At 38.1% G+C, this 27,500-nt stretch overlaps 1 protein-coding gene and 1 long non-coding RNA gene across 9 annotated transcripts in view; one reads left to right on the forward strand and one right to left on the reverse strand.

Annotated features, from left to right (window-relative positions):
• Positions 1-27,500, forward strand: part of ZNF536 (zinc finger protein 536) — a 521,459-nt gene that overhangs the window by 303,230 nt on the left and 190,729 nt on the right. The window lies entirely within an intron of this gene.
• Positions 5,297-27,500, reverse strand: part of LOC120384723 — a 34,060-nt gene continuing 11,856 nt past the window's right edge. Inside the window, exons 2-4 of the long non-coding RNA XR_005589062.1 lie at positions 12,451-12,523; positions 9,565-9,796; positions 5,297-5,314 (exon numbers count right to left, since the gene is read on the reverse strand). This is a non-coding gene — a long non-coding RNA (uncharacterized LOC120384723). The remainder of the gene's footprint in view (positions 5,315-9,564; positions 9,797-12,450; positions 12,524-27,500) is intronic.

Below are 27,500 nucleotides of genomic sequence, written 5' to 3' on the forward strand. Positions count from 1 at the left end.
ATCAAAAGTAACTTTAAGAGGCTTATAATACCGTGAAAATGCTACGGCATGGTACTTTTAGTTGTATTCAATATTATTAATAATATTAATTAATGAAAACTAGGGCCTAGATTTTGTTTTCAGGTGCACTTATGTAAATCTGGACTAATTCCGCTAACGTCAGTGAGTGTATTAGAATTTGGCCCAACACTGCCACTGACAGACATGAAATAAAAACATAAAACACTTCCTACTTAATTTTGAGTAAAAATTGTTTAAGACATTGACAATAAACGTGAAAACATTTCACTGTCATCTCATGTTTGCAGTGTAGCTGTAGCTGTGTGGGTCCCAGGATACTAGAAACACAATGTTGTGGAGGTAATATCTTTTATTGGACCAACTTTTGTTGGTGAAAGAGACTAGCTCTTGAGCTTACACAGGGACCAGAAGAAGAGATGTGTGTAAGCGCAAAAGCTTGTCTCTTTCACTAACAGAAGTTGGTCCAATGAGAGCTATTACCTCAGCCACCTTGTGTCTCTGTTGTCATCTTATGATATTATTATATGTAGTCACTGTCAAGCACGTACTTTTACTAGAATGCTGTGTTGTAGTGTTCATGCTTAACCTCGCACATGATTTACGTCAGGAAGTCTTACTAGTCCAAAAATGTTGGTAAGGTAGTTGGACTCCTTCATATGAAAAGCACAAGCACAGCCCAAAATTCTCCAACTTTCCTCCTTCTCTCTTCCACTCTCTAATGTGCCCACACTGTTGTATCTAAGCTACAGATGGATCATAGTGATTTTTCCAGCAATATATATCAGTGGCTAAAGAAACCTGCCCCTCCCTATCCAGATTTATAGATCCACATCTACGGTTATGATGGTGCCTGACACGTGATCGCCAGCCTCACCCTGAAGCTCTACCCTATCCACCCGACGCTGGTTGACCCTGCAGACCCCCAAGTGTATTACCTGAAACTGCACTAATTTTCTAACTGTTGCACCCTGGAGCATGTTTGAAGCCCACATTTACCATGAACAGGTCCCCCACGTCCTGAAAATGTTGCTTGTGGTAAGTTAAGAAACTGGACTTCCAGTACTCCAGTGGCTTGAATCACTCTTGTAATAGTAGTGCCACCAGGGCCGCCCAGAGGATTCAGTGGGCCTGGGACAAAGCAGGGGAGCTGCAGCGTTTGTACTCACCCGGGGGCGGTCCGGGTCTTCGGCGGCATTTTGGCGGCGGGGGGCCCTTCAGTCACTCAGCGTCTTTGGCAGCACTGAAGGGCCCCCCACCGCCGAAATGCCGCCGAAGACCCAGAGTGACTTAAGGCCCCCCTCTGCCAAAATGCCACCGAAGACCCAGACCACCGCTGGAACCCTGAAATCTTGCTGTAAGATCAGAGACAACAATATAAGCAAGGTTGTTTTAGACAATGCTACCAAACCTGTAGCAGGAAGGCTAGTGGGTGGCCCATCTGGTCAGGGGTAGGCTGAAATACTAGTGTGATATTTGCTCTCTTGCCATGTGGTGTGGAGTATGAGATACTTGAGAATTCTGTAGTGAGAACTCCAGAGAAATCAGAACATCTGCTTCTTTATTTTGGCCCAGCTGGAGCTCATTGAAGGCTTCCCCCTCCATCTGTTCAGTGGAAATTTCCATCCATTATTTCCCCATCTCCCTGTACAAGTACACAGTTCTAGGTGTAACACACACACCTCCTGGGTGTGGTGTTCTGTCCCATCTAGTGGCACTGAGACCACTTAGAGAGAGAGAGAGTTAAATAAGTCCGCGCGAAAGCATTAGCTAACAGCCAGTGGGGTTTTAGCTCATGTGGTAGAGGCTCATGCACTGGGCTCCAGAGGCCCCAGGTTTGATCCTGCCCACTGATGACTGGTGTGTGTCGGTGTTACATAGGCCCATTCCTTATTCTCTTCACCTCTTTGGGGCCTGAACCCCTCTTCTTCACCTGGCTTGGCCCAAGAGTTTGGGATGGACAGGGCAGTCAGATACTAAACGTTGGGGCCTTAGCAGTATTAAAATCCTGTAAGAGCATCTTTCAGTTTTTACACAGAGTTGAAGACTGGGAGAGAGAGAGAAGAGCCATGGATACTGGAGCACTTCTTGGTGTTAGGGCTTGCTTCTGACTTCTCTGGGACAGATAAGGGTGGTGATAATTTAGAAAAGCAGATGTATCTCTATAGACAGCACAATTTACTACACTGCACTATAGCTGCTATTGTTGTGACAGATCTCTGAGTATTAGTCTGGCTGTAGGTGGTGATTACACAATCCAGGAATGGGGCAGAAAAGAATAATCCCATTATATCCTGAGGCATAAATGTTCCTGCTGTCCCTTACTCTACTGTTTAAGCTTTGCCCTATAACAGGCCCAAGTAATGATAAAAATCTGGGGACAAAATCTACATTTCCAACCTACCCAATCTTGTTATCAGAATTGGTGTATCCCCTTAAGGCTGAAGCTGAGAGGTAGGCTGTACTCCCCATCTGTAACCCTGGCCGTATCTTCTCTAGCAATGGTTTTTTATCCACATTTCATTTTGGCTGTCCCATCCATTAGGCTTCCTAATAATTTCTTACCTGTACCTCACATAAATCTTTTGTAAGTGAAAACTGAACTATTTATGTCTTATCTAACATCGAGGTGGGGGAGAGGATATTTATCAAAGACCAGATGTATCATTTTCCCTTTTAATAATCTAACAAAACTACACACAGAGGGACAGAAGCAAATCTCAAAAGACTTTTTGAGACTTATGCATAAAAAAATCATCAGCACTCTTAAATACTTTAGTCTTTCCTTTGAGATTTTTGGAATATTGTGTATGATCTCACTGAGACCAATAGGTGATTCAAAGACATTTGTGAACTATAACAAAAGCAAACAGCCATTTTTTCATCATTTGAAGGGAAGTCAAAAAGAAAGAATAGAAGAAAAATACTTTTGATTTTGAGTATTAGCTGAAGCTTGATGGTTACATGAAAATCATGTATATTTAAAGAGGAAAAATTACAGAAGTGAAAGTTGGCCATTACCACTCTGAATCTGTCCAAAAGGTTCTATAAGTTTTATTTAGATTTTATAGACATAAGTCATTTAATGTTATTTGTTTGTAAGTCTTTCTACATCAAGCACATTTCTCTTAGAAGGGTATGTTTCTGCTGTTTTTCTGCAAACAAAATAAATAAAACAATGACTTTTGAAGAACTTTGTGTCATTTCTTCTTTCAAATATTCTATTATTCTTGAATTTTATTGGCTTTTATAAAATAATTACAACACTAGTATAGCAGGCAACATTAAGTCAACATGCAACCACAGATACCACACAATGGTATCAGAGACACCACAGTTATTTGCTATTCTATGTAGAAGTAGTATTGTGGTTGCTCAGATACCACTGTGTAGTAAGTATATGTAAATGTGGATTTTCTGGTGGTGATCATTGTATTATACTTATAATCAACGTTGGTTTTGGCATAAGAAAGGGAGGAGGCCATCACTGACAAGGACAAGCAATAGTGAAGTACAAATACAAAAGCGTTCTGCTGTTGTACTTTGGGTGTCTCTATGAAGTCTGGTCACTAAAAACGTTTCATACTTTGAACAAACTCAAAGAACAAACTCACTTGCACTGATGTGAGAAGGACCGGGGAAATGACTTGGACGTTAAGATAGCATGGTGTACATACTGAACTTCAGCCAGGAAAATGGACACAACTGGACTATTGCACAAAGAACCTTGTGCTTGTGCTCATCTATTGCCAGACCATATCTACCTACCCACAGAATTCAATATATTTTGTATTCATGTTTCACACAAAGAGTTTACATCTATGAGGAAAACTGGTCTCTGGTAAGCCTTGAACCAGCTGGCTTCCTTCATACTTTGGCTCCATGTGGAAGACCCATTCCAGAGGCTCCCAGGAGGTGGAGGGGGAAAAAAAGAAACCCATAAAACTGCAGAAAGAATACCAACTGTCCATCCGTTGTCTTCCACTGAAAGAACTGTGACAAGGCCTGGAGCTATTTTAGTGGTAGATAGAACTGAAGAACTTACAGCTGTTGGTGCAATTCATGCTCATCAACTTGCAGCCATTCTCCTCTCAAATCCTCAGTGGTGAACAGAACTAGAAATTTGAAAGGTAACTCAGAAGTGTAGTGTAGTGACCCTGGCTCAAGTGCTGAGCCTCTTGTGGAGGGACATTAATATTAAAGGTGGAGCCTAGTGGGCTTATTGCATATACCTTTCCTTTTCTGAGCAGGAACACTGAACAATCTAATCAACGATATGAGCAAAATCAAATACTTATGTAGGTATATACAGCTGTATTTGTGCTGTTGCACTATCCAAAGAACATATCTGTAGCTTTACGTAGCATGAGTTGCAAAAAGTGATTCATTACAAAGAACTTGTATAGCATTGCCAATGAAAAGTGTTCTTTTCTTCAGTGTTTTCTATGTTCTCTCCTTCCCTTTTACAGAAGCCTGGACTAATATAACTTCAGACAATGATTCTCCACTCCCTTGCACTTTTCTGTAGTCATTTACACCTCTGCAAAGTAAGTGGAAAACGCTACCACATCAGAACAGTAGAATTTTGCATCGAGTTTGCACTCCTTCTGCAAGGTACAAATGTCTACATAAGGTGCAGGACAATAGAGAATCAGAACCACGGCGATATTTATTATGATACTGGTAATATATAACACCATATTTATTTTAATTTCTCCCAAGAAGTATATAAAAGTACATTTGTGGTATTTCTTCCAGCTATATTAAGCCGCAAGTGGCCAAGCACGCTTGTACATTTATGCTGCACAATTAGAGGGTAGGTGAGTGGGACCTCTTCCGCTGATGTTGCTTTATTGTGGTTTCTATGTAATTTCTGTGCTGGACATAGTCGGTCACTTGAACCAATGATGCCTGGCTTTAGACACCTACAGCTTCGGTGGAGGGCTTCCAACTGATTTTTATATTATTTCTTGCAACCCTAATTTTTATTTCCTGATGTGATTTTAAAAGTATTGTTGACTTGAAATAAGCTTTCCGAGGCCAAGGAGCCTAGAAGGGAGGCAAGCTTTTTTTAAGTTTAAGAAAAAAGCAAAAACCAGCAACAAAAACCCAAGTTTGTTCTTCAGCTGAATTCTTACTGCTCTAGTCTACATTTGAAAGGATTCTTTGGCCAAAGAAAATATCAGACATTAAGTAGCAGAGGGTTTACTTAAATTGTAGAGTAAATTTTGGCAAGCAGACAGCAATGTTTCAAACCTTGTGTTTTCATTGTTGCTGACTCTGTTCAACGAAAGGTCTGTAGGAGAGAAACCAAACAGAAAATGAAGATTACCACAGTGGGAGTAAATATACAGAACGTCAATTTTTTAAGAAGTATGTCAGACTCTTACAAAAATGTGGTAATTTGCAGCCTTGGTCTCTGCTAAGCAATCTGTAAACACCTACTGTACAGTAGGTGGTTTTATAGAAACCTTAAAATTTCTCAGATAAATTTACGGGAATTCCATAAATTCTTGCAAAATGTTACATGAAGCACCTTTTAACTGATGGTTTTGTGCAGGCCTCCATACTGCTGAAAAGAAACAAAGCATTAACTGCAACTAAGACCTGTATCTTATTTAAGGCAATGGGATTGAGTTATTCTCAGTAACATAAATGAAATGACACTGAAGTCTATAGAGCTGAAACCAACAGGTTGTATTAATGTAAGTGAAAGGAGAATTTGGACATAATAGCTCATATTTGCAATTACATCCAAAATACCCGTAGGACATGAGTATCTTCCTGATCTGTATAGTATCTGAAAATACTGTGGAAAACATGGACTCTTTCTGTAAGGAATTCTTTCTCAGTCCACCCTATGAACATTTTTAACTTAGAAGGATGAGTGAACAGTTGAGTAGGTAATAGAAATTATGTAGGTGTTTCAATTATAGACATATTTTCAGCTGTGTCCCGAACAATTACATTGTACCTATTTATTATTTTTGTAAGAGTGAAGGATAAGGAAATGACCCACAGCAGTTGCACAGATAAATCAAGGAGAAAAGAGTAATTCTCTAATCCTACTTCCTGGTCAGCATTGTCCTCTGAGGTGTGCCTGGGAAGGGCAGATTTGTAATCTGGGAAGCATTCCAGATTAGTTATTGGTGATTTCTTTGTTATTTTGCCTCATTCCAGATTAGTTACTGGTGATTTCTTTGTTGTTGCGCCTCATGGCACCCATGGTTGGACTAAGTGGCACTTTATACTGGCTGACCTACGCAGGATTCCTCAATCTGTCACAATGCTACCAGCAACACTGAAGATCCTCTCTTAAAAATGGGTGTTTGCTGGAAAAGATGTGCCATGCTCAAAAGACTCAAGTTATCCATACAGTCAATTGCATTCTAAAATAGAATGTGTGCACTAACATTTCAATTACCATTTTACTAGACTCATGCTATGGGATGTTCCAAGAGTACGTTCTGTTGGGTGAGATGTACTTGGCCTACACATGGGAGCTGGGAGGTGGTGGAGGAGGAAGAAGATGACATGTCCTCCAGCACTTTGTTTATAAGATCATCCTTCCAACTATCTGTGCCTGCATGGGTGGAAAAAAATTGTTTCAGCTCTTTCCTTGAGACATGTATCATGCCGTGTTGCCAGCATATGGACTTCCCTTTCAAATATTCTTCAGATTGTGAACATTAAAGGCAGATAAGATTTTGCATTAGATTTATTGAAGATGTACCTCCATATCTTTTAAAATTTGGCTTGCATTTTACCTTAGAAGCTGCAAAATTAAACAAATGCTTGCACTATTTGTGTACTGCAAACTTCTTGAATGAGCGTATAGCATTGAGAAAAAATAGTTACTAAATAGGTGATAAAATTCTAGTAAATGTAAGGAACTCTTGGTTAAGTAGTTGCACGGCATCATTGTGTAGCATTTTTTGCTGCATGTGCTGTGCTGATGGCACTATCTGATGCAGTAAATCTAGGGCTTAGACTTGAGTCCTGATTCCCATTTACACTATGCCCCCTTTGTACTGCTTTAGCAGTGTAAAGGGGCCTTAAAGTGGGCGTAAATGTAATATATGCATATTAAAGCCTCCTTTACACTACCAGAGTGGTGTGAGAAGCCTGTGGTGTAAATGAAAATCAGGCCCTTGAAGTTAAGGCACACTCCTCCTGCATCAGGCTTACCATTTTCTAAACTTTTGGTGCCGCATGGATCATGAAGTTAGTGAGCCAAATTCAATCCTGGTATAACCTCATTCATTTTAATGGGTTATATCAGGGATGAGTTTGGTCAAGTGACTTGGTGCTGAGCATGGGAATATTGCTTGGCTCCTTTCCTTAACCTTCTTTCCCCTAACACTTAGAGGTGATCCTTTCAGCACTGTTACTGAACTCTTACTGCAGCTTTCCTTTCCTAACTCTAACTAGTCATTTGAAGCTTTCCCACCCTTCTCCTCAGGTAAATGGGGCTGGAGTTACACAGTGGTTCTGCGTATGTTTACTCTATGAACAAAAAATAATTTCTTCAGTTGCTGTTTACCTCTAAACGATCTTTCATTATCAAGTTGTTTAGTTGAGAAGAAAGAGAGACTACTGTATCTCTTTGTGCTGCTGAATAGCATCACTCTTTTTCTCAAGGAGGCATTAGACAATGGCATATTATTGTTATTCATTAGGTGATCTCTCGCCTGGTAGAACCTCAGTGACACTGAACCTGAAAGCAACAAGAGTACAAGTGCTAGGATGCCTGGAGGTTACTGACTGTCTGTATCTTTTTGAAGCAGCTATCCAAGATAATTTTAAAAGACCTTAACAGTGAGTAGCCACCCCTGTTGAGGTAATTTTCATCTCTGCAGTATCTGCTGGTTTCCTGGTCCACCTTAGGCTTCTGCCATCACTGTTATAATGCTGGAAGCCAGGCCCTACCTAGCAACAATAGCCATATTCAATAATTTAAACTTTCATAAAAATAGCACTGCTGCTGGTAGAGTAGTACCTATAATATGTTACATCCTTTCTAAACATAAAAGAAGGGATAGTTCCTGACATGAAAAATGTACCATAGTGAATAGAATGAAAAAAAAAATCCCTTCTCCATTCACAGAGTACACAGTGCTGTGCAGTAGTCTTTTTTTGTTTGTTTGTTTGTTTGTTTTTGCTGGTCTTTGTGATGACTGAATAGTTTGCTAATTTACTCAATACATTTGAGCTTTTTGTGTTATCTGTGAACAGCTCATCCTATTTTCAAACTTATTAACTGTATCTATTTCACCCCAAAGTTTCTATGGATAATTCTTGGTCTGGTCTTAGCTGAATCACAAGCAATTTATTATGAGTTTCAAATCTGAGCTGTTTTGATTGGACAGATTGGTCATATGGTATGTTTTTTTCCCCTGGTTGTGTAAGCATATCTCTTAGAATCTGTGTGAATACTTGAGATTAGAAATTCGTTATTTCCTTCAGTATTATGCAATATTCTCTTTTCATGTGCTGTATTGGTAAATATTTCTGCTAGTCCACTCATTTTCTAGAATATTCATGATGGGGAAAAAAGGGATGCAAAGTTAGTCAAAGCATATTCAAACAAATATTCATTCTCCACACACTTTCCAAACTCAAAATTCTCTAAGAGAAAATTGAAAGGAAGTGTGTTTGCTTACGTAAATCCACAGATGGGATCACTTGTGTCTCAGTAAGAGAGACACTAAAATGGCTGCTTTATCATAAACAACTTAAGAATAAGAATGGTTTATGAGGCAAAGTGTTTCCTTTACTTAACATAAAACCAGCAATAAAAGATTTAAGAATACATTCCACTTCAAAAGCCTGATGAAGATGGTAGAGGTGAGGCTAATGCAAGAAATGTGTAGATAGTTTAGAGATGTGTAGACCTTAAAACATATTCATTGTGAGCTACATATTTTAATGCTTATGCTCCATCTTCCTTCTACTTCACAATCACATCGATCCTTTCCCATTCACAGCACATAATGTCCCTATAGCAACTACAGCAACTGGTTACATAGAAAAGTAATATTAGGAAAGTATTTAGTGTATATTTAGTCATTGCATGCAACATTGCCCTTTTAAATAAGAAGGAAGAACCATGTGATGAATCAGCTCTCCTAAGACCACTGTATCAATAGACTACTCCATCAACCATGGGCCAGAACTTAAGAACTTAGGATTTACTGTTGGCTTAGAGTAAGCAAGCATGTATCAAAAAGATGAGTGCCATATTTTCAAGTCCTTACAGACAACTGTAAAATGCATGGGTGAAATAGATTCAGTAGGGATAAAGTTGAGAAGTCTGTAATGGAAATGTTTGCCTTTGTACTTATTGTTGTTGCCTTTGTACAATAATATGTTTTCCCTGAGGATGTTTGAGAAATTCGATCACAAAATAGAAAAAGAATGTTTGTTCTGAGTAAAGTTTGGAGGGATTGTTCTGATGACACCTGTAAAACATAATTATAACTCCCATAGCTGTTTTCTCTCATATTTAGAGAGGAAAATTCTTTGCCTGTAATCTCAGGTGCATACCTGTGGAAGGTTTAGATTCCTTTAAGCAGTATCAAAGTAATGATAACAGTGTGCAGCTGCTAACTGTCTTTTCCTTGTTGTTACTCGCCCAGCTGTTTAGAAAAGAAGAAAAATTGAAAGAATATCTCTAATCAGCCATATGGCACAAAGTTTTATTTGACACAGTGAGTTAAAATGTACATTATTGGTCAGCCTCCTAGATGCAAATTTTGACGTAGCTTTTTGGGAATACCTGTGGAAAAAGGAACAGAGAATTAGATATATTTAATTCATTTTACTTTACATTAATTATATAAATACTTCCTGTTATCTCAATGGTATGTCTGCCAATGGATATTACTGTACCCCTAGCTGAAGCAGAGAGATCATATACACATAATATGCAGTCCAAGAAAGGAGTGTTCAAAGTACAGTGCCTCTGCAAAATAACCATCCTACCCCTCAGATAGTAATAAATAGGAACCAACTGTTCAGTTGAAAATGACTTATGTATGATAGGAAGGTCTGAAATAAACTTTACAGTATTCTTGGTATAGTTATAAATGATAATATTAAGGAACCACATGGACAGCGCCTGTCCTTCAGTACGAAGGAATGAAAGTCAGTAAAGTTTAACATTACTTTGTTTTTAGCAGGTAGGGCAGGTACTACAAGGCTAGCAATTAGACCCAGGAGATGACATTTCAGTTTGGTGTGGTTTCGTCACATATCATGACTTAATTTGCATACTGTATAATTTGCCATACTAGCTAAGTCCATTGGTCCCTAGGGTCTGGTGCTTATAGTAGTAGCCTATACCTGCTGTTTTAGAGCAGGGGTTCTCAAACTGGGGTCAGGACCCCTCAGGGGGTCGCAAAGTTATTACAGGGGGGTCGCAAGCTGTCAGCCTTCACCCCAAAACCCCACTTTGCCTCCAGCATTTATAATGGTGTTAAATATATTAAAAGTGTTTTTAATTTATAAGGAGGGCAAGGGTCGTACTCAGAGGCTTGCTAAGTGAAAGGGGTCACCAGTACAAAAGTTTGAAAACCACTGTTTTAAAGGGAGACATCACTCTACATCCAAAATGTACCCAATCAGTGCAGTCCTTGGTTTAAAAAAAAAAAAAAGCTTTCATTTTGCCCTTATTTTAAGTTTCCCAAGAAGGCATGGGATTGAAGAAGGTCTGTATGCAAGACCAGATTGTTTCTGAAACCTTTTGGAATGCAAGGACTATAAAGATGAGCTTTGAGGAAAGAATTTGTGTGTGATGTAGGTGGGTCTCCCTTCTACAAATTGCAATATGACGTGAGTCACTGAGGGTCTGAGTTTGAAAAGGTGGGCCTAATTTCTGTGCACACTTGACTATATTTATATGTGCATCTGGCCAGTTAGATACTCACTTGGTTATTGTGACTTCAGACACCCCGTTTGGGGTAATTATGAAATTACACACATACATTAGCACATCTAACTTTTTCAAAATCATGCCCCAAATAAACTGCAGGTATTTTAGGTGGATGGGTATCCTAGTGATGCTGTTCATCCCAATACTAAGAGAATTTTTTTTCTCTATAAGCCATTCACAGTGATGCTGTCAGAGCATTATTTAAAGTCACATTCTGATTCGCTGGTTGAGGTTTCTTGATGATTTCACATCTGGGTGCCAAATCCTAGAGGTATTGAGTTGGGAAATTATTATTTTGGATAAGAAAAGACAGTTTCTCAGTTTTGCTGCTAACAACAATCCACCATATTCTATTTTTATTGTTAAAACATAAACACATTCAACTTTCTATTAATGGCTCCGAGTAGTGTAGTCCAGGTAGGGAAATTAACTTTTCTGTATTTTAAGCAATATCCTTTTTGTGGTGCCTATTGTCCATGACTTGTATCCGATACAGTACTAATAAATGTTTTGTAAAATAAAAACTATGTTTTCCAGGAACAGCCACTCAAGGGATCCTGCACTGTCCTACTAATATATAATTTGATACTATGGAGTGTTTATGATCTCTGAAAAAATAAGTGTTGTCTCATATCATCCATACAGTTATTTATTTCCTTGAAGTACAGGTGATCACCCTCCAGCGGGCATTTGTTGTACTAAGAAGCACTATAATTCAAAGTACCACTAGGATATTCAAACCAGTATGTGCAAATATTCTGAAACAAAACCTGCTTCTGATGCCCATACTTCTATCCTTCCCATTGCTTCCTGCTCTAGATACTTAACAGGCTTTGACCAATATAGTAGACTTTGTTGCATGACTCCATTTTTAGTTGCTTGTGGCATATTATGTAGTAATGTTCACAGTGCAGTTAAGATGATTCCTGCAATTACCACTGTCAGGTGCTTATATTCTTATTTTCTGGGATTAAGAACTGCCGTTTTCATTGCACTATTGCACTACTCAACCATATGTTTTAAAAATACAAAATTAGAACATATTTACTTCATCCAATTAAAATTCAATCCTTCATATTTTTTTTATGCTTAGTTCCATATTCCATTCATTGTGAATGATTTTACTATAGAAATGGATGTCAAAATTTTAAATATATACTCATCTGAGAAAATCACTTATAAAATTGGAGAACTTTCGTAGATGCATTTTGGCAGAAAATACCATTACAAGCCGGACCATTGTTGATTCACATTGCCTGCCTTGTATTCTATAATAGCTAGATTTGGGATGGAAAACGCCCAATGGCATTTTAACATCTATTTTTACTACCCGTTTCCATCAAAAATGTACTGTTTTGTATCAGGATCTTTCTGAGCCCTCCTTCCCACATATTAAGAGATTTTGCATGCCCTCATGTCAGAAAATGACTTTCTACTCTCCCTCTCTGAGAGCAGAAACCACAGAAAACAACATACAAAATGTTTTCCCCCATCTTTACCTTTTCAGGTATGGCAGCCCTAGGATCCAAAATGTTCCACTGCAGATGACTGTCATGCATATGATGAGAGCATCTGAAATAAAATGATATTATTACAGGGTCTAATAATGCAATGGTTGGAATGGTCTAAATGCAGTGATGTGAGTGAATGAAGCTGAAATTCAGATATGTAACTTATCCAAAGTATAGGGATGAAATGTAGCTCATAGAAAGTAATACTGGTAAAAAAAATTAAAAATCTGACCTTTTTTTTCCTTTATGAAAAATATTTGACTTCCATGAGAAACTGGTGGCATCATTTAAAAAAACAAAACAAAACAAAAAAACCTTTCCTAATTGTTGCAGTCCAGCCCAATGTCTTTGCTTTATTGAAGGGTGCCAAAAGATGCTGCTGTCAAAGGACTCTGGCATCTTTGAGCTTGATATGCTGCCTGGAGTGGAGAGAAAAATTGTCTCCTTGCTGGCCACTCCACTTCTAAGCTGAGATGGCTGATGGATTCTCCGTAAAGCATTTATTTGTGGTCTGGAACACAGTATCTCAGAACTCTTTCTCAGCTAGACAAGAAAAAAATGGAAGGTGAAAATGATCATCTAATATAGTCCTTATTAATGACATTGTCCTCAGGATAATATACTTCAACACAAGGCAAGGGACATTGCCTTATTTCTGGTGATGCTCATTTGAATGCTAGTGCATGACTGCAGGTGCAGAGGTGTAGAATGTTGAGGGCTTGACTCTGCTCTCAAGCACACGAGCCTAAATGAGAAACTTCAGAAAGTCAATTGAATTACTCCAGTGTAAAACTAGTTTGTCAGAAAAGAATCAATCCCCAAATCTTCTTTCTTCGGGATAGCCTAGCATAGTGTCACTTGTAGTAACAGTCCTCATTCCAGTACTATATCTGTTCTGTACAACTTCCTTGTAGGTGTACTTGGAATATAAATCCCAAACCACCATCCTTCTAGATGTCAAATTATATGGTAGGTCAGGATTGATGACACCTTTTGTTCAATCGCCCGCCCAGCGTGCACATTTTCCTTTCTGGGTATAGAGGCCCTTTTCTGAGACGCTAATATTCAGCTCTCTGGGGTTTTTAAAATCATATTTACAGACTCTCAGACTGGCAGCTTTGTCATTGGCAAAGTTCAAAGTTAAAATGAGAATAAGAAAGTTACTTTGGTTAATCTATGTGCATAAAAGTATCAGCTCAAGGTCTCTTTGCCAGCCAATGCTCTGTTTATTGTTTGGTGGTTGAGCTCATTCAGTACCTAAACATGGCCTTTAAGAATCTCTTGATGACTGAAGTCATGCTTATATTGTACTGTGTCTCTTAAGTCAAAAGGAAGAGCTGTGCAAACTGTGTGACTTAGAGTATAAAAGTCCTTGAAATTAGCCTTGGTTTGGGCACGAACTTCTGCAAAGAAGTAGTGATTTGCTAAAATGTGTTCGTTTTCATGAGTTGTCCATAAAAGCTAATGACAAACATTTTTGTTGTACAAGTCAATTTAATATTTATCCTCTGTCTCTGACTGGCTCAGTTAATCTCATGTGATCAGAAAGGTTAATCTGGTTCAGCAGAATCCACTTTCATTTGTTTTTTTCAAAGGAAGAGAGGTTGTGTGTTAGTTGAGCTCCATAACTTTTCTAGAGAAGTCAGGAACAAATTGTGTCTCTCTGACCCTGGTGGACAGTGATATTCAGTATATCATCCTCTTCGATACCTCCTGTTACTGAGAATTATATTATTTATTTATTTGTTTATTTTACTTTTTGGCTCATATAGTCATTATATCCCATGGTTAAAAATGGAAATTTGCTTCCTTGAGATCAGATTTCTGTGGTTGCAATCAGAGCCAATTCATAGTCTCTTTTTCCAGTATTGGCAAATCAATATAAGTAGGTGCAAATCCATTAAAACCAAATCTTTCATATGGGTTCTCATGGGAAGAATGGGTTTGTTCACGTTGAACTCTGACTCCTGTAAACTAGTTTTCATGCACAAACTTGTGAACTCATGTTAAGCTGAACTTGAACCTGAACTATAGCTGTAATCAAATGCCTTGACAGGTCCCATAAACATAATCACAAATGTGTTGGTATTATATTGGGTGATTTTTTTGGCTCTAGCTACAAATGCTGGTTAAGATGCCTTGTTGAAGTTTCAAAGTAAGTCACAACACTCTCACTTTAATAGCCTCAGTTTTACCAAGGAAAGGTAGCACTATCGCCTCTTTCTGCCAGGGAAGACTATTCAGCCGTGCTTGCTCTAAGTCACTCCTAGACATAAGACTGCACCCAGCCTCCTATGATCGATCTCACCATCATTTCTGATCTTTAATGATCTTTGATTCTGCTCATACACAAATTTCTTAAACCACGTAACGGTTTAACATGCACATTTTGTGTTTACACTTCTTATCGCTTACCAGGATCCATTGTGACAGTTGCCACCAAAGGAAGGTCCCATGGAGATATTCCAATCGAGGTTTGCACCAGAGCTTCACAAACTGCTTCGAAAAAGCCCCTGTTCAAACAGAGCCATGTATTGTTGCTCTAGGGCTCTGTCAGTTCTTGATTCCATTTCCAAGTTATTTCTGGGAGTTTTCACTGAAGCCGTGTCAAAGGAATCATTCTGCAGGTGCCAGTCTTAAATACTGCCCAACTGGGAGAAGATGAGGCGAAACTAAGGACCAGATCATTGTCCTGATTAAGTTCAAGAGGACGAAGGAACTTAAAATGTCCTTAATTGGGCAGTTGCGATGGTCCTAATGCAGGGAAATCCACAATTGAGGTAAAGCTGGCATAGCCTACTTTACATCATGCGATGCCTCATCTCATTCTGCTGTAGGGGGTGTAAGACAGGCCAGAAAACAAAGATTGGGACAAAACTGACACCTTTCCACATTTTCTGTGGGGAAAAAATGAGAAAAAGAGGATTGGGCAGAGTTCAGCCTGGTTTTCCCACATCCTCAGTGAGTGTCTTAACCACCAGGCTGTTGTTTGTCTCTCTCTTATCTCCCACCCCTGCTGTTCACTTTATATAAATAAATATTCCTTGGACCAGCACAAGAGACACTGATTCTGTAGCATGGTGTTTAGGGCACCCACTAAATCAGGGACTTGAACCAGGGTCTCCTGCATTTAAAGTGAGCACCTGAACCATTGGGCCATAAGCAATTCTTGAGTGAGTCTTTTTCTCTTGAAATTCCATCTGCTGGACCTGAGGAGCATTTCATCAAAACCAATATGTGTCTGTGAATAGTTTCAGTTTAGACAAATCTACATTTTCCCATGACAAAAAGGTTAGTTGAAAAATTCCCAACCAGCTCTAGTGTTTCAGCGGAGGAGAGGTTGGGCTAGAATGTGCTGTACTTCAGAGTTGTTGAATAGGCTAAATGGGCCTTCCAGAACTGTTCTGGATATTGTAAGTTAGAGCAGCTCTTTGGCCGACATTTGCAGAAGGCTAGTTTGTCACCAATTGTCTCAAAATGAAAGTAGCCTGAAGCTTCTGTTTCTCCCTTCTCCATTTTTATTTATTTTAGCGAATTTACTATTTGCGAGAGATTAGAGATTGAGAGCAATGGGTTTGAAGCCGTCTATTCATCACCAGAAAATATGCAATGCAGATTTCCCACACACAGTCCGGCCAGTATGCGCCAATATCTATGAAATAATCATCAGGTGGTGATGATCACTACTGAGTGTATTAAGTTTTGAATGGTTAGTCTTTAAGTGAAAGACACTCCATGTCTCCCAGCATCTTATTTTGTCTGAAGTGGATTTTAGAAAGATCTTTACTTGTATAGTGCTTCTACTTTCCTTTTATGTTGAATTATTATTCTCCTTTATACATTATTTCCAGTTCCAGCAGCATTTGCAGTCTGTCTAAATGTTCAGTCTCTTAACTGAGGATTCCTGACAAATTAATTGATAACTTGTTCTACTTTTTTTCTGGGCTGGATGTTTGTCACTCATGTGCTGGCAAAGGCCACACCTACTGCTCTATTGTAAAAGCAGCAAAGAGTCCTGTGGCACCTTATAGACTAACAGATGTATTGGAGCATGAACTTTCATGGGTGAATACCCACTTCGTCGGATGCATGTCAGACATTTAGATAGGGAATTTTTCCAGATAGTTACGCTTGGAGAAGTATTGAGTAATGCTGTGATTGATTCTCAAATTTTCTGCAGAGGGCTTGAGTAGAATGTACTTTGTGAATCACAATGATACATTTAGCTAATTTTCCAAATCCGGACAGGATCCCTGCAAATTGGCCATTGGAAATTGATGCAAGTTTATTCCAGATAACAGACAGTGCCAGTTGCTTTGCTGCCACTACCTTTAGAATGCAGTGGCTGGTGATACCTGGTCTGGTTCCCCTGGGTAGCATGAATTCATAAGCTTTTACAGTTTCCGTGCATGCAGGCTTTTTAGCTAGATCACCTCTATTTCTCACTGGAGAAGATGAGGTACAGTACACCCTGTCTTTTGCCTCATATTTGAGTAATTCATATACAGCAGGACATTTCACCATGGTCAATATGACAAGATCTACTTATATGGATCTATATGATCTACTTATCCACTATATTGTTCAAATTATTCTCCTAAACAGCAGTCAGAGATCATTTCAGCAGGTTCTTTTCAGTTTAATATCAAATACCTAGCTCTTATATAGTAGAGCTCATAGCACCTGACAAAGGAGGTGAGCATCATTATCACTATTTTATAGATGGGGAAACTTAGGCACAGAGAGGTGATGTGACTTGCCCAAGGTCACCCATCAGGCCAGTGGCTGAGCCAGGAGTAGAATTCAGATCTCCTGAGTCCCAGGCCAATGCTCTGTCTGCTAGGCTATGCTGAGTCACTGATCCTGAGCTCTGTATTTTTTTGTAGATGGATTGTAAATCTTTCTACATTTGGTGTTTAACTTGAATAGGTTAACATGAAAACTATATTAACTACTTAATAGGTTGAAAACTCTATACTTCTATAATCTAAGTGCTTTGGGAGAGAGACCATCTAGGCATTACTACAATACAAATAATAAAACACAACTTGCCTACGTTTAAATAGGTTCCTTTGAGCAATTAACTACTTCTAAGCTATAGTTACTAATAGGCTCAACTTGGAGCACACATGTTCCTCATGGAGTATCCCAGAGCTATTAAGCTTGACACAACTGACTTTGATTTACAACTACAAGTACTGCTCACCAAATAGTTAGAATACCTTCTTCAATTTCCTTTAGATGAGAGTGTAAGTCTCACCCACAGATGGAGTTTATATCAATTTAGAGGCATTCAGCTTATTGGAGAGGCCTTTAACAATCATGGTGGCCTAATAGGCAGTTGAGGAACTTTTCTAATACTATTTTCACATCATCTGCTCTTCTCATAGTCAAGGGGAATCATGAAATACTCCTCCACCTAGTACAGTGTTAGCCGTGCCAGCTCACTGATCAATTTATAGATGAATATAAACCAATCTTACCAACTCATACTTAAAATCCAGAGAAAATCATGTTGTATGAACAGAGGTAACATCAATTTTAAGTTAACAAAGTACATAATTTTTTATGTAAATATTTTGTTTGTTTTCCCTGTGGGCCTGAACCTCCCAGTTCCAATCTGGATTTGCACTTTCCCAGAGGTCAAGGATATTTAGAACTTGGAGATTTGTAGTGAGGTAATTTCTCTACGTAAGGATGACTTCAGGCAAAGGCCTTCTTACTTTTGAAGTTGAGGATACATAGCTAACTTTACAGTCTTAAACGTGACTATTTTTAGTGCTTTGTCCTAAGACTTAGATGACAATTTACCTTTTCTTTTAGATAATTATTTTACAAGGTGAAAATTTTTATCAGATTTCCATTATAGGAAACTCAGGACATTTACTTCTCTCTATGCCTTGCTCTTTCCCATAAAGGGAAAGAAACTACAATTATAATGAGATCGTAGTTTCCTATTAAAAAACATCTGAATCTCCCCAAAGTTATGGCATATTTTGTCAAAGCAAAACAATGGGTAATGTCAAGAATTTGGTCTCAGCCCACAGCAGTGTTTTAATCAAGGTCTAAAAAGACCAAGAAATTATTTTATTTTAGAATTTTGATTTGGAAAATGAAACCTAATACAGAGTAATAATGAAGGCCCAAGCCAATCAACCTCAATGAAGTCATCAACTCAATGACTAATGACGCTTATGAATTCTCAGAGCCTGATTAAAGTTACAAAGAGTTATTTTAATGACCTTATAGAAGCTATTGGCAATTCAACATTCTTGTTGAAGTGAGTATTGCATGCATATTTCAGAAAGAACTTTAGTAGGTATATGTTGGCATTTGAATGGAGCTTAGTCAGATGTGTTTTATAGTAACAAATATAAGCCAAAAATTCAGCATGGGTAAATATATAGATTTAGTCTTAAATATGATCAGTCTCAAGATCCCAAATGTAGTTTCTAAGGTTGTTTGATAAAATAATATGAGAATTTGCTTTGAAGATTAAGATATGTCCTTAATGCGGAAACACTTACTGATATTATAAGTATTATTTATTTATTTGGCTAGCTGTAGCTGTAACTGGTCTGGGATCCTTGAAATGGTCCTGCTGTTAGCAACTTTTTAGTACCAGGGACACAAGTTGGTGTGGGTTTATATGCTTGAGGTACTGCTTTCTGGAGTCTTTACAGTTCTCAGAGAATGCTACCGAACTATAATGCTCAGGTTGGTGCTGTGAAATTACTGCAGCTTTATCAAGTTGATGCATGGAATCTAGTAATATAGTGACAATTCATGTTTAAAAATAGGCACATTTTTTCCCTTGAAATACCACAGAAATGTACAAATCAGAGCCACTTTGTCTTTTTCTTGAACCTTCCACCACAGTGAGCCATACACCTCTTTAGGTGCCAAATCCTCACACTGGTGTAATTGTCGTGGCTCCGTTGAAGTCAACAGAGCTATATCAATTTATACCAGCTAAGGATCTCACTCTTGGCTTGACAACTTTAATTTATATTTTAGAATAAGAAGGAAAGAGAAATAGAATGATATATAACACCTTTGTTAGGTACTAAACCCTGAAGACAGGATAACTTTTTAATTGAAAGCAGTCAAACTATGTTCAAGTCAAAGTAAGAATGAAGGATATTGAAGTGTGTGTTTGGCTGTGGCAGGATTTGTTGGACCAGATCCTTATCTGGTATAAATCAGCATAGCACCATTGACGTTAATGGAGCTATCCTGATTACACCAGCTGTGGATTTGGCACATTATGTCCAAAATGCTTAAGTGGGATCTCCTGTTCCTATGTCTCTTGTAATAAGCGATCAATTTTTGAATTAAAATACCGTATGTGTTTTTGTAAAAACGTACTAGCCACAAGTTGGTTATTCTTTCCTAAGTGCATTTGTCTGCTAGTATTTACTCTGTCTGCTAGTGTCGACTCTGGGCATCCTCAGCTCATAGAATATAGAAATGTAGGACTGGAAGGGGCCTCAGTTAGGACATCTAGTCGAGTCCAATGCCATGAGGCATGACTAAGTAGTACCTAGACCATCCCTGACAGGTGTTTGTGTAACATATTATTGAAAACCTCCAATGACAGATATTCCACAATCTCTCTTGTTAACTTATTCCAGTGCTGAACTACTCCTACAGCTAGGAAGTTTCTTAACCACTCCTACAATTAGTAAATCTCCCTTGCTGCAATTTAAGCCTGTTACTATTTGTCCTGTCCTCACTGGATAAGTAGAACAATTTAGCACTCTTCTCTTCATAACAACCTTTTATATACTTGAAGACCGTTATCATGTTCCCCCTCTTCTCTTCTCCAGACTAAACAAACCCATTTATTTCAGTCTTTCCTTGCAGATCATGCTTTCTAGACCTTTAACATTTTTGTTGCTTTCCTCTGGATTTTCTCCAATTTGTCCACATCTTTCCTAAATATGGTGCCCAGAACTGGACACAATACTCCATTTGAGGCCTTCTTGGTGCTGAGTAGAGTGGAAGAATTATGTCTCATGTCTTTCTTACAACACTTCCGCTAATACATCTCAGAAAGAGGTTCACTTTTTTTGCAATAGTATTACATTGTTGACTCATATAGTTTGTGGTCCACTATAACCCCCAGATACTTTTCTGCATTACTTCCTTCTAGGCAGTCATTTCCCATTTTGTATTTGTGAAATTGGTTATTCTTTCCTAAGTGCATTTGTCCTTATTGAATTTCATCCTATTTATTTTTCCTGTTTGTCAAGATCATTTTGACTTCTAATCTTGTCCTCCAAAGTGCTTGCAACCCCTCCCAGTTTGGTATTGTCCACAAACTTTCAAAGTGTACTCTTTATCGCATTATCCAAATAATTTATGAAGATATTGAATAGAATTGGACCCAGGACAGATTCCTGGAGGACCCCACTCAATATGCCCTTCCAACTTGACCCTGCCAGCATGGACCGTCTTTCCCTCTACATTTTAAAAAGAATTTTGCAAGCAAATCTTTTAATTTCTAATCATAAAATTTCTCTTTTGGTTTTGGGTTTATTCTATCTCTCGTGTTATTCACCACTTGGGTGTTTGTGAAAGGATCAATGTATGCACTGACCAGGATTTGGCAGGGGGTGGATTTGAATCACAAAAGTGAATACATTATTTGACTTAGGTAAAAGTGTTTTCTGTGGTTTTTTTACCTCGTATAAAGAAAGATAAAATCCTATGTAAATAGCAAGTGTTTTTTCTGTAATGAATGTTCCTTTCATTCTGCATTTCTGTATAATATTGGAAATTATGTTTTTATTAGAGGAGACCCTGGAAGGGAGCCAACAAGTTTTTCTTTTAACCTGATATTTTGGGCTCTGATCTTTGTTAAAACTACAATGGCATGTATCTAGTACAGTCAGAGGTCATTTCTATAGCGACTTCCATTTCCTATCATTTCTGGGGAATGTTTGTTTTCAAAACAAAGAATTGGGTTAAAGCTTAAGTATCATATTTCAGAACATATTTCAAACTGAAATTAAGAATGCTAAAACCTTTCCTTTAAAGGTCAGATGTTATTTATTATTATTATAAAAGTGATCTGTGATTTATGAATTTAACTTCTCGTAAACCTTCTTTGTAACAGAATATGCAGTCAGAAGCTTAACATTACATTGTTTTCCTTTGACAACGTATCCACGAGACCACTGCAGCTGTTCCTTTACTCACAATAGCAGATTAATTAACACAATCATATGCTGTTGGCTCCTACTCAATGAGTAGGTCTGCAGTGGGATAGATAGGTAAATCCTTTAAATGTGTATGAGATAAAGGATATACTATAGTAGTTTCATAACTAGCCAGTTTTGCTTCTGACTAGTCAGCCCTATCAGCAATGGTTCACTGACTACAGAAGCTGTAAGCTTACATTTCAAAGGCAGCCACACCTATTACAGAGCAATAATGCCTGAATCTTTGCAAGACTCAAATATGTAAAAGCACAGGACCTCTCAGAAATCAGTATAGTCAGCTCTGCCTTGAGCGTTTTGAGTCTTTGGGGTTGTTGGTTGGCTTTTTTTTTTTTCTAATGTTCAATCATCACTTTCCCTAAATATCTTCCTCTGGCCATTACGCACTATTTTATCCATTTATGTATCACAAATACTTTAAAATAGTGATCATGGAATCAGTTTTTAAGAAATAAAATAATTTTTCAGCCATTTCTGTGTTTGTTAATGAACATATGAGCAATTAAATCTCCTTTTTGTGAACAAAAAGCAGCAGCGTGTAAGTATTTATTTGGAAATTTTAGCTGACATTTTAGTGGATTTTAAAAATCTTTGTTACAGATTTTTTTTTTAACTTTGAAGACAAATGTCTATTTGGGGAACCAGGGAGACAGGGAGCGAATTTAACTGAATTTCTATGAGATGTTCTAACATCCATAAGCAGTAATTTACTTTTTGTTGTTGTACTTAGCACAAAAACTGAAAATGATAAAAGTTTTATTAGATTAAAACTGGCTCATTTTCTAGACAGGAGGATCAGATCTTGGAATGATTTTGGAGTCAAAACTCCCATAGCTCCATTTCACTGAAGTCTTGTCTTCTCCATATTGTATTGCAATTGAAGTTATGTGCTTTTATATCTTCTGTGCATTCTATGTAATGCTATCAATACACATTCTGATTGCAATAAAACTTATAAAAGTATAGGATGTGATTGGATGCAAGCAAAACTCCCATAGAAGTCAAACTTCAGCCTCAGAACCAAACACTGAAAGATGGGAGAAAACCAGACTCGTAATTGAGGATCTTTTAGAGCATCATAGATGCTGAAAATTAAATTGTGCACAGATGACATCCAGTTTTACATCTTTCTCAGTTGTGATCAGCCCTGCACCCAAATATCCCACTGCATGAGAGAAAATAGCACATGGAGGCTAGTCAGCTCAATCTCCATCAAGATAGAGATGATGATAGCAAAGAGAGAAATATTTTGAAGATTTGCTGGTTGGAGTGTTGACCTTACCTTCTGTAACGTGTACCTGCCCTACAACTCTGTTACCAAAGCATAAGTAGTCTCAGGGTCTTTTGCTACTAGATGCGTAGTTAACAACAGTTGCAATGGATCCTTTCTTGCACTTCAGAGATGGAGGACATTGTCCTTTCTTCTCCTCTAAGGATACAGCCATAGCAACGCCTGTATTTACCACAGCCAGATTAGACTTGTTTTAGCACACTATCCCTGCAGCTGATTGTGAAGCCACATGGAAACCTGAAGTGAGGAAACACTTGGCATCCCACTGGTGCTTTGTGTGCTCTGCCATTTCCTTACTTGGCTGAAGGTTTTCTTTGAGATATAGATCTTCTTATTTAAACCCTATACCAGCTAGTGCCCAGTGTTAAAGGTTCTGCTAAACCCAAACGCTTTCCATATTTTCTCTTTCCCCACAAATTTAGTAAGGCAGTATTTAGGAGACTGAAAACCTTTCTTGAATTGATCAATTGAAGCTGCTCTTGCTAATGCTACAGGTCTCTCAGAATTTCTGTTCTGTACCCCTAACTTGAAAGTCTCGCAACTTAATAGCTTTAGATGCATTTTCCCATTCCTGTAATTCAAAACAAACACCTTCTGGGTCTTTATTCAGTAATATAGAGGAGATCTAGAAGCTCTATCTTTTTTCTGGAAAACAAAGAGTTAATAAAAATTAGGATCGTACAGGTGCTGTAGGGAGGGGCCAGAAAAGCATTTGCTCCAGTAGTGAGAAGGAAGGGGACTTCCTGGAAAATAGATGTACTGTATTCTGAACACAGGGCTATGTGCCTGGATAAGAAACCATGAGTTGAGGAGTAGTTGTGTGTTACAAGGCCATGCTGGAATTAAAAATGGCCTTGTTTACATCTTTAATGCACTCACAGTTCCTTTTGAGTTTGTTTCCTAACAAGGATTTCTTTGCAACTGTCCATAATATGGAGTGACACAATAGTACAGATTTGCCTGATAGCCTGTAGTTACTCTGATGACTATGTCTTTTGGTCTGTCAGGTCAGTCATAGTTAAACAATATAGTAAAAGACACATGGATTCTAAAATAAGTAAGTTCACTGTAGAGCAAAGTGAAGCATTAATTTCAGGATGCTCTATACCTTCTGGGAGGAAGTGTGGCCCAGTACGAAGGACACTGGACTGGGAGGTCTGAGCTGTATTCCCTACTGTGATATCTTGGGCCAATAACTTTGTGTCTCTGTGCCTCAGTTTCTTAATTTTTATAATGAGGATGATACCTTTCTTTGTAAAGTGTTTTGAGACCTATGGAGGAAAAATACTTCATAAAAGCTAATTCACATTGTAAAGGGCATATTTATTATGCACAGTGAAAAGGACAGGAGTACTTGTGGCACCTAGAGACTAACAAATTTATTTGAGCATAAGCTTTCGTGGGCTACAGCCCACTTCATCGGATGCATGTAGTGGAAAATACAGTAGGAAGATATATATATACACAGAGAACATGAAACAATGGGTGTTACCATACACACTATAAGGGGAGTGATCAGTTAAAGTGAGGTATTATCAGCTGATAATAATAAATAATAAATAATAATGATAATAATAAAATAATAATTATTATTATTATCCTGTTGATAATAGCTCATCTTAACTGATCACTCCTCTTATAGTGTGTATGGTAACACCCATTGTTTCATGTTCTCTGTGTATATATACATCTTCCTACTGTATCTTCCACTGCATGCATCCGATGAAGTGGGCTGTAGCCCACAAAAGCTTATGCTCAAATAAATTTGTTAGTCTCTAAGGTGCCACAAGTACTCCTATTCGTTTTGCAGATGCAGACTAACACGGCTGCTACTCTGAAATCTGTAATTATGCACAGTGTTATACTTCCAAAAAGTTATGCTCTATAGGTGAAGTACATATACAGTATATCGTCAGTTAGCCAAACTTCAATTAGCTGAAAGTCCATGCTATTCCAAACAAGGGCATGTCCTCTGATATCTTTTCATTACATTGAAAATACCTTCAGTTATCTGAAATCTTGATTATCCAAACCTTTCCAATGTCCTCTATGACATTTGGGTAATGAAGGGTGTTCTGTATTTACTCTGGATACTGGTATCCTAAAACACATTCACACACACTCTCTTCCATTAAAGTAACTGGGAGTTTTGTCCGTGTAAGAATTGGAGGATGATTAGACCTACAGTAATGATATCAGATTGTGCCCTTGTTTTCCACACAGAAATCCCCATTAATTTCAGTGGGGAATTTTGCTTAAAAAATTATAACTTGATGAGGTCCAAAGTCAGAAAACCTCTTAAGTTTACTCCCAGTGCCAGATAAAACTGCTAAAGATACAGGGCATGACACAACACAAGACCGGATTTCTGTGGAAATGTAAGGTAAGGGTGCTTTGTTTGTTTTGTTTTTTAAGATGACTGTGAATAGGTGAGTCATCAATGGTGCCCTGAAATGGCAAGTAGTTAGATTCCCACAATGATAATGATTCGTTACTGTCAGTGACCTTTAAAATACGTTAACATTTTATCACAAACAGCATAAATTACAGGATAAGCTTCTATTAGTATAAGGGTCTTTCCATCACCACTGTAAACCAGCCTTCTATAGAGCACTTATTAAATTGCTTTTAAAGATGCATTGAGTTTAGCACCACTAAGTTTATCATGACTTGTATCTTGAAGAGAAAAAAGGATTTAAATCCATTTAATTCTTTATAGATATTTTGTACTAATAAAGTTTGAAAAGCTGGGCCTCAAAATCAAAATAACTATAAAATACAGGACAGGACTGCTCTACTGTGGGGGTTTAGTCTTCCATGTTCAATACAGGGGTCCCTTGTTGACAAAAAATGTTATACAGAGATCAAAGGTACAAGGGGCCATTGACTGATCATAAGCAAGGCATTCCTTGGATTGTTTGCATGATACATTATTATCTGAATTTTATGTAGTTGTTTCTCAGAAACCTGAGGAGTCTCTGGCACACCCTTGTTGCCACCACTCCTTCAAAGTTCTGCATTTAAACAATCCACTCTTTTTAACCAAGAAGGGTTCCATGGGGATCCCTTCAAAGCTTATCAAGCATCTAAGCTGTCCTAAGCCAGCTGTTGGATTCTCAGAGCTCAAGCAAGAGTGGGGCAGATAGCTTTTGGGGGAAGGAAGTTGAGTAATGAATTGTCCATGAAAAGCACCATCTGTTCCCCACAGTTGGATGTAAAGAAAGGGTGGAATGTTTGCTCCTTGCCTGTTATGATGCTAAGCAGGGAGAGGGGATAGCCCTTGAGTTCCTGAGTCAAAACAAGACTGAATGAGGGTTTGCAGGGATGGGATAAAAATGTGGAGTCCCAGAAGGCTGTTGTGAAGCCAGCCAGAAGGGTTGCTGCAGAGCTAGGCCTTGCGATCCTCTTGAAGTTGTGTGGAAGAACTTGCATCATCACCAGCCCTAAGAATGACAGTCCCTACTTGGGAATGGAACGTGAGATTTTCATGTATCAGTACAGATCATTAGCAGGGCCACAGAGTCAGCTACCATTTTTATTTCAACAAAATATTTTATTGTAATAATAGCACATAATCATATCTGGCTCATAGTTTTGCTAGTTAATTTACTAGTAGGTTGTTAAATCTTTGAAATGTGCATTAATATAATGAATAAATCATAACAATAACATATGGTACTAGAGCCATAGGGGGTTATTTTCAAATAATGTAATGCTACCTAGGGCCTGAGCCAGGTGACTAGTGACATAACCTCCAGGAAATATTAAGGTTTGTGCCCCATAGAAAATAAAATCCAGGAAAATTAACTGCTAGTGAAGCTTTTTAAAGTTTAATAAGAAAATCAGTCAGTTACTGAGAGAGGCTTACATTTGGTGCAAATGGATGGAATAGTTCTTTTCAGTTAGATGCACGGGCATTCTTGTGTTAGTATCTTCATTTTCCTCTATGGACAGGAAACTCTATTGAATATATTCCACTAAAAAGAGAGAGTGATTGAATCTTCCAATAAGTTTGCTGTACTTGACAACATTATGGAGAGGAACAGATAAAGGCAATTTACCTTTGTGATGATATGATATGCTAGATTGCATGACTGCATGCTGTATGTATGGTAGACAAGTTTTGTTCTAGATTTGCTGGCTGCTTTTGACAGATGAGTGTCTGTGGCTTAATTTATAAATGAAGGTTAATAAAGAGCTTAAAGAGGGAGTCTAACTCAAGGGTTAGATTTGAAGTTGTGGTCTACTAACGAAAATGTACAGTCTTGCAAAAAATAGCTGTGGATATATTTGATAATAATAGTTTGGGATTATTTTTCATACAGATATTGAGCAAAATAAAAATAAATAGTCTACCCTCTAAAGCTAACAATGACAAGTGTTTTTTTAACTTAGTACTACAGATCTCATCATAAGCTGCAGCACCTTTTACTTCACCATGCAGGTGGCGTGCAGATCTGATTGATCTATGGTGAGCTCATGCAAGAGCAGGATGCCATTTCCATGATATCAACCCCCATTGC

Source organism: Mauremys reevesii, linkage group 16 (assembly GCF_016161935.1).
Source record: "Mauremys reevesii isolate NIE-2019 linkage group 16, ASM1616193v1, whole genome shotgun sequence".
Taxonomy (NCBI): Eukaryota; Metazoa; Chordata; order Testudines; family Geoemydidae; genus Mauremys; species Mauremys reevesii.